Below are 8,345 nucleotides of genomic sequence, written 5' to 3'. Positions count from 1 at the left end.
CGTTAAATCAGGCCACATGTATGCTTTTTTTGGATCTCCCCCTTTCTACTCTACAAAGGGAAGGAAGAGTGGAAGAAGAAACAAGGGCAATCGAAGAAGAATATTGGGACCCTCTTCTTTTAATGCAGAAAAATTGCCATCCAAATGTGAATGATGGGAACAATCTCCAATGGAGACTCAGATGGGTGGCTGAGTCATCTTGATGGTAATTATACAATGTACAATTAGTAAGAGTTCCAGTCCAAGGGCTATAAATAGGGCCCACTACTCACTTTTACAAGGTTCTATCTTTGAGCACTAGCACTCTCACTATCATTGTCTTGTATCTTGTATCTTAGAGCTCTTTATATTCTTGTAACTCTAATCAAGCCCAGACCAGACATGGCTCTCATTGTTGTACCACTTTACAATAGTCTGAATATATTCTAATTTCAATCTCTAGTTTGAGTGCTCACTATGTATTTCAATTATAGTCTTTACATTTCATTCTAGTTTTGTTTGATCTGAAGTCGTGATCTAATCTGAAATAACTCTAACTACCAACTTGGAATAGTTGTCATAAGTGTTCAGGTCATTCCATTTTGGTCATCACAATGGCTTGAGCTAAGTTTCTCGTGACAAATGAAATATCTCCCAACTATTATTAGAGCTATCAAAAATCAACCATGCCGCCCAGAAGAGTTGCACAAGGCAAAAGACCAGCTACTAGATTCATGGATGATTTGGACAGCGTCATCCCAATCCAAGAAAAGTCAGAACGAGGCTCTGATATTGAGAGAGAACCTTGTGAATGAGACAAATGTTCCCCTAGAACCAGGAACAATTGATGAATCAAGGGATTCTCAACACTCTACCCATTCCAGGCAAAGACATGCACAAAGAGCGAAAAGACAAAACAAATCTCATGGATCTCAAGGTAGCAAGAAACATACTAAAGAAAGTGAGGACAACAAGCAAATTCATCGATCAGCCAGACATAAATTAGCAAAGATGGAAGATGAAATGGTGAGTCACTAAGAATGAAACAGAAAGGGATTGAAAAGTTGATACAGACCATTATAATAAAACAATCCAAAGACACGAAACAACTCACAGAACTAGAACCAGTCACCATGAACATTCTATTGACTTAAAAATATCATTTCCAATTTTCAAAGAAGGAAAGAAAGATGACCCAAATGTCCACATGCCTACCTTTGGGCAGTATGCGAAACTCAAAGATATTGACAAGGATGAATGGGGAGAATATTTTTCCAAGACTCTAGGGGAGGCAGCTAGAAAATGGTACTACCATTACTCAGCTTGTCAGCTCAGATCCTACAATAAGCTAATTAAAGAATTTTTGTTGGAGTATTTAGATAATAGGGGTGATGAGGATATACTATGCAAACTGGATAAAATCAAGCAAGGCAAATTGCATCATAAGCTATGTAGAGAAGATTAAGGAATTGACTAGACAACTACAAGAGCCTCCATGATAGAAAAGGATGTGATCCTGGTTCCTTAATGGTTTTAGAAGCAAAAAGTTAGGAAAATAGGAGGTTCTAGCACCCACAAAGAAATTAAATGATCTGGTTCAAAGAGCACTGAAATTGGAAGAACAAGCCAAACAGGAGAAGTGTTAAGTATGGAGCCTGATTTACCCTTGTAATTTTTTGTGGTAAAAGCGCACATTTGTAGGGCCCCCATTATGAGGAGAAGCCATCGTGCGTGAAGGAAAATCACTCACCGGAAACCAAAATTTTCACGGACAAGAATCAAGGGCAACTTTAGGGGCCTCGGGGGCGGAGGCCCCCGATATTTTTTTTTCCCTCGTCGGAATATTCCTTTTCGCCAGAATATTATGGCTGGACGACGGCCGGAAAGTGGTCGGAAAACAACCGGTCGGTTGGCCGGTGGCCGAATTCAAAAGCGGACTTGTCTTCTCAAGGGCGGCCACACATGGGCGGATTGGAGGGTCCGATTTGGACTTATTCGCACAAGGGCGGCTACACATGGCTGCCTCTCATAAGAGAGGGCAGCCCTTTTGGCCTATAAAAGGAGGCCATTTCTACACACATTTCATAGTGTGAAGTTGATGCAACAAGGTGAGTGTGAGGTGGTGAGAGTGAAGCAAGGCGGGATCTCTATTAAGGGTTTAATCCCTTTGTAAACTACTTCTTCTTTTGAAGTGCTAAAGCCATTCAGTGGCTGCTTTCCCGTGGACGTAGCCCACATTGGGTGAACCACGTATATCGTGTGTACTCTCTCTCTCTCTCTCTACTCTATAATCTCTTGTGTGTGAAATCTATCTCTCTCCATTAAGTAATCTACTCAAATATCTATTTAGCTACGTCTTATTTCTTAACAAGAAGGGCCATAAGCAAAGACAATCTAGTGACAATGAGTCATCAACTAAAGAGGCAGAGTCCAGCACTACTTCTAGCTCATTTGAGAATGACTCATATGAAAAGGGTAAAACCAAGAAGGGAGCATGGACCAAAAAGCTAGAAGAAATGTCCTAGCAAATTGATGAAATAGCTAAGACAAGGCCTTAAGTAAAAAATATGGAATTCTACTGCTCAAAATGCAAATCCAAAGCCCACAGATCTAATGAATGCTCACAGTGTACATATTGCAAGGCCTATGAACATGTATGTAATAATTGTGGCAGTTGGATTCATCATTTCAAAAAGGGAAAATATTTATCAATGATTGCACTAACAAATCCGAGGGGATACTGGCCAGGATAGAGGCAAAGGAGACTTTGGGAAAAGAAACCTGAATTGTTATACATGTGGGAAATATTGTCACTTTGTAGCACAATACCCCAATGCTACCAAACTAGAGGGACTTGAGCAGAAGGCACCAAAACCGATTCCAGTTAGAGCCATAACCAGAAGTAAAGGTGTCATAATTGAAGAAATTCCAGAGGAACCTAAAAAGAAGCAAACTACTGAAAAAAAGAAGTGGGAGCAGTAGAGAGTTTTATGGAAGGAAAAATGCAAAGAGAAGGTGGTGGATGAATGGAAAGAGCAGCAGCAGTTGTTGGCAACTAAAATTATGAAAATTTTGGCAAAGAAGATGTCAAAACAGCCACAGTGTTCAAATGCTCGTACAATTCAAAAACTATAGCCTTGGCCTTTAGGAACTTAGGGAGAGCAAGTACAACAAGAAGGGGAGAAGACAATATCTGGATTAGGTGAGTCCATGATAACTGCATTTCAAATTTCGGTTGGAGAGGTACGACAAGTCAGATCAGACTTGGTCGAAGGTAGAGGTACTGAACTGGTGAAGCCTCATACAAAGAGTCCATCACAGTGTCAATCAACTACCAGACCAAGAAAGTCAGTCCAGTGGAACTATGAAGATAGTCAAAGAGAGGAGAAATCTTCAATTTCATATTATAGATTTATGAATAGGACAAAATATATGTAAAAGCCTGTGAAAGGATTCAAAAATCAAAAGTAGAATTAGATGACATCAAATGCACATTATCAAAATTTGCAAAGTTCATAAGGCAGAGGAGGAAGTCTAAAGCCAAAGCAAGAGTAGTGGACCTAGCAGCCATCAAGAATGATGAGGTTCCATTTATTCAAGTTAATTATAAGCTTAGGAAAATAGTGGGAACCGATGTCTTGTGTAATATTTAGAATAGAGTCAATAAAGAGAAGTTCAAAAGGAGCTTCCTAGTCCTAGATGTACAGGGAGCAATGCTTTTGGGTAGACCATTGTTAAGAACAACCTGAGCAATTCATGTCTATGCTAACTAGATGCTAACAATTCAGGGAGCTAGTAGGCAAGTACAATTAAAGACAAATAATACCAAAAGCTGGAATAAAGCTCTCAGACCAGGGGGAGCTATACAAGCAGTACAATGCAAAGAAGACTGAGAGAATGCTAGTTTCCATGAATATTTTTTCATTAATGGAGATAGATTTGAGTGTTATCTTGATGCACAAAGAACAAGATGAAACGTGGAGAGAATAGTACCCAGATTTTTATTGAGTTGAAACCTGGGGAAAGATCAGTTTAGTTAGATGGACAACCACCAAAGCAATAAGCACAAGATAAGTTTGACTTTAGACTAGCAGAGGAAACCACTCAGGTAGATTCAGATCAGGGGAACCAAGCAGTCAATGGAATACAAACTTAGAATGGATTATAGGAGTTTAACAACCCCTTCAAAGATTATGTTGTTGGCATTAGGACTGAAAAGGAAGCCGAGTTATTGGCTAAACAAAAGGAAGGAGGCCCAAATTGGTTGCTTCTAGAAGACCAAGAAATAGAAAAATGGAATCTCAGTTCAGAGGAGAACCCTTGAATGATTGAAATTAATAAGCATCTGAATCTAGAGATTAAGGAAAAAGCAAAGGCACTTATCCAAAACTACAAAGATGTATTTTCATGGAAACACATAGATCTCAAAGGAGTATACTCTCCAAAGGTGTGCCGCATTGAATACCACTAAAACAATATGCCTAGACAATAAGGCTATAGAGATACATGATGAACCCAAACTATGTCAAGAAGCTCAAGGAGGAGATAGACAATCTTCTCAAGGCAGGGTTCATAGCAGAAGTTGCAATCAGGACTAGCTATTTTTAATAGTATTAGCTCCCAATAAGAATGGTAAGCTAAGGGTATGTGTGGATTACAGGAAGTTAAATGCTAAGACCATCAAAGACCCTTTTCCACTACCCTTCACAAACATGTTACTGGATGAGATTGCAAGCCATGACATGTACAGCTTTATGGATGGATATAGTGGCTACAATCAACTTAAGATTGCACATGAAGACCGAACTAAAAACAACACCTATCACTAAATGGGGAGCATTCATTTACCTAGTCATGCCATTTAAACTCTGTAATGCACTAACAACCTTCCATCAATGTATGATGGAAATATTCAATGAGTTCCAACACAAATTTTTGGCTATATTCATAGATTATTTTGCCATTTTCTCCATGGAGAAGATGCATTTGCTATTCTTGGAGATGGTTTTTGAGAGTGCAAGGAGAAAAGAATATGCATGAACCCTTTCAAATCAGTGTTCATTGTGTGGAAAGGATAGCTTATGGGACAGATGGCCACTAATAAAGTTAAGTGTGTTTAACAAGTTAGAGCACCAACAACAGGGTCCGAACTGAGCTCTTTTTTGGGTATGTCAACTTCTAGAGGTGGTTTATTCTTGTGTTTGTAGCTAAAGCACTTCCATTATATGAGCTGACCAAGAAAGGGAATAAGTCCATTTGGACAAGATTTGGACCCAGGAATGTGAACAAAGTTTTTAGTGTTGAAAGGAGGCAATCAGCAGGAAGCCAGTTCTTCATCAACCATATTGGGATATAATCTTTCATGTACATGTGGATGCATTTGGAATGGTGATGAGAGCTATAATGGCCCAACCTGATGGAAAGACAATCTACCCAATCTACTTTGCCAATCGTTGATTTAGTTCAGCTAAACAATGATATTCCACTACTAAGAGGGAAGCACTAGGAATGGTGTTCAGTGCAACAAAGTTCAGACATTATCTGTTGGGAAACTGTTTCACTTCCATGTGGATCATCAAGCACTTCTTTTCCTAATCAACAAAGTAATTATTGAAGGAAGGTTAATTAGGTGAATGACATTTTTAATGAAATTTGAGTTCAAAATCTTCCTTAAGCCAAGGAAAACCCATTGTGGTACCAATTTTCTTTCAAGAATCACAGAAGGAAGCTCAAAGACATCATTAAGAGATGAACCAGTTGATACTGAACTTTTTCAGAGTATAGCTAAAGAAGGACCAGATTGCGAATGCTAGGATGTGTATGGCTTCCTTCAATCAGGATTATTTCTAGAGGACTGGTCCCAAGCAAAGAAGAAGGCACTTATAATTAAAAGTCTAAAGTTTACAATCATTGGAGGAGCTCTCTACAAGTTAGGTATTGATGGTGTACTTTGAAGATGTGTACCTATGCAAGGGAGAATGCATATAATCATAGAGGCTTATAGTGGAGATGCAGGTGGACATTTCTCTACCAACATTATCTATAAGAAAATCATGTAAGTATGCCTCTGGTGGTAAACAATGATGGTGGATGTCCGAGCATTTTGTAAAGCTTGCAACATTTGTCAGCGGATGGGAAGGCCAACAACAGTTGACATGACACTAGGAGTATTTATGAAATGGGGATTGAACTTCATGGGTCCATTCAACAAGATTACTCCTAGAAAGAATAGATATATCATAACGGCTACCTGCTATGTCAGTAAGTGGGTGGAAGCTAAGGCCTTACCACATAACACTGTCAGATTAACAACAATATTCTTGTATGAAAATATCATCTACAAATATGGTTGTCCTATCGAGATTGTCTCAAATTAGGTAAACACTTTAAGCATGAAACAATTCAAATATTGAGTGATCTATTCTCAGTCAAGCACCAAAATCCACACCGTGTTATTTGAGGTGCAATGGTCATGCAAAAAAAAAAGCAGCAACAAGACAACCAAGACCATTTTGACTAGAATAGTTTAGAAAGAGTCTGTGGGATGAAAAACTCCAGACAACATATGGGCTTATATGATTGCCTACAAGGTCACTATTGGAATATATGATTGCCTACAAGGTCACTATTGGAATGACACCTTTCAGAATGGTATATGGAACAAAGGCAGTAGTTTCAATGCAGTTGCAATTTCAAGCCTCAGATTTGCAGTATAGCATGGAATGGATTTCAATAAGAATCTGAAATAGAGGCTGGATGAGTTACTACAATTGGATGAGATCAGAAAATGGGCTATGCTAGAACATGACATAGTCTAGCAAAGAAGAAAACACTGGCATGATAGTAAATCAAGGTTAGGGAGTTCAAGAAAGGTGATATGGTACTACTATACCAATCAAAGCTAAGACCAAAAAAACTTAATTTGAAGATAGCATGGTCTGGACCCCATGAGGTTGACTGGGTATTCTCTAATGGCACAATGAGATTAAGAGACTTATCAAGATTACTGTTTCTAGGGGTCTACAATGGGGCCAAGATTACTTTATACTATGCCAGATCAGGTGAGATCTAACCAACACTAGTACCAAAAACATATTCAGAGTCAGAAGAGGAACTGCTTGACTTGTTTAACATCAGACTAGTAGGGGAGGGAGGGAAAGATTTGCAAGAACTAGTAGATTTTTCAAGATCAATTCCAATTCACATTTAGATAAATACAAAATCAGTTCAGTGTGATACTCATAACACTCATAGGCAACCAATAATTAAGGGAAAAATCTTGCAAGTAATGAGTGGGCAGCTAGACCAATGCATGATAAACACGTGGCAATTGACAGACCTAAAGCCAAGAGAGCATGAGCATGGATCATTCATGGCACGTATAAGAATAAATATGTGAAGGGTGTATGATCCTACACTTTACTCTCAAGCACTCATGTGACTTGCTTCTCCACCTGCAGAGCTCCCTCTACCTTGACAATCTAGACAATCCACAGAACGTGCCATACCTTTGCCATCGCCTTCTACTTCCATAGCCTTCACGTCTAAGCGTGACACTCCAAGGCTTTTTTGTATTTATTTCTCCACAACTATAGGCAAGTCATCCTCCTCGCAGGATTTTTCAATGGACTCACGTGGTGAAGCCCACAAAGCTTTCTTAGCAGATGCAGGAGACTGTTGATGAGGCCACAGAATATATAGAGTAATAAGTTGAGCAAACTCAGTAGGTTTATTAAGTACCCCCACAACATCATAGGCAAGTATGTTTTCCACCTCATTGAATGCACATTATTGAAGCTATGGGACTTGGAAGTGGTGCTAGAGAAAACTAGGATGCCATTCAATTCAGGAATTGTCCAGCAGGTTGTACATTTGACTCTAAGAGTGGTTCAACAGAGATCAATGGTAGAGAAGCCCATGCCACATCAGGAGCTCTGGGCCATGTGCTAAGGATGCCCTATAATGTTAAGGGTAAACCATGTTCAGCTGAAGAGGTTAGCATACATTTGAAAGAGGATGTTGAGGCAACCAAGAAAAGGAAGAAGGAAGCTCAGGGAGTCCCTGCGACCACTTTATATAATGGACCAGTATACACATGCAGAGGCCATCAACTTAAATAATAATCAGATATATGTTGCTGAAAAGAAGTTTGGGATGTTATTGCTCAGACTTAAAAATTCAAAGGCAAAAATTGATCTAGCTACGTTTTTGCATAGTAGTATGATCCAACAGACAGCTAGAGTGAAGACGTAGCACCAGCATGTCTTCAAATCTTGGTATGCATGGGCAATTTTTTGTATTGTGGTTGGAACTAGCCAGGTAACTAAGAAGCAAGATTCTACAAGACAACAAATGGAATAGGATGC

This window comes from Adiantum capillus-veneris, chromosome 7 (assembly GCF_014529385.1).
Source record: "Adiantum capillus-veneris isolate H3 chromosome 7, ASM1452938v2, whole genome shotgun sequence".
Classification (NCBI taxonomy): domain Eukaryota; kingdom Viridiplantae; phylum Streptophyta; class Polypodiopsida; order Polypodiales; family Pteridaceae; genus Adiantum; species Adiantum capillus-veneris.
Note: the sequence above shows the minus strand (reverse complement) of the source record.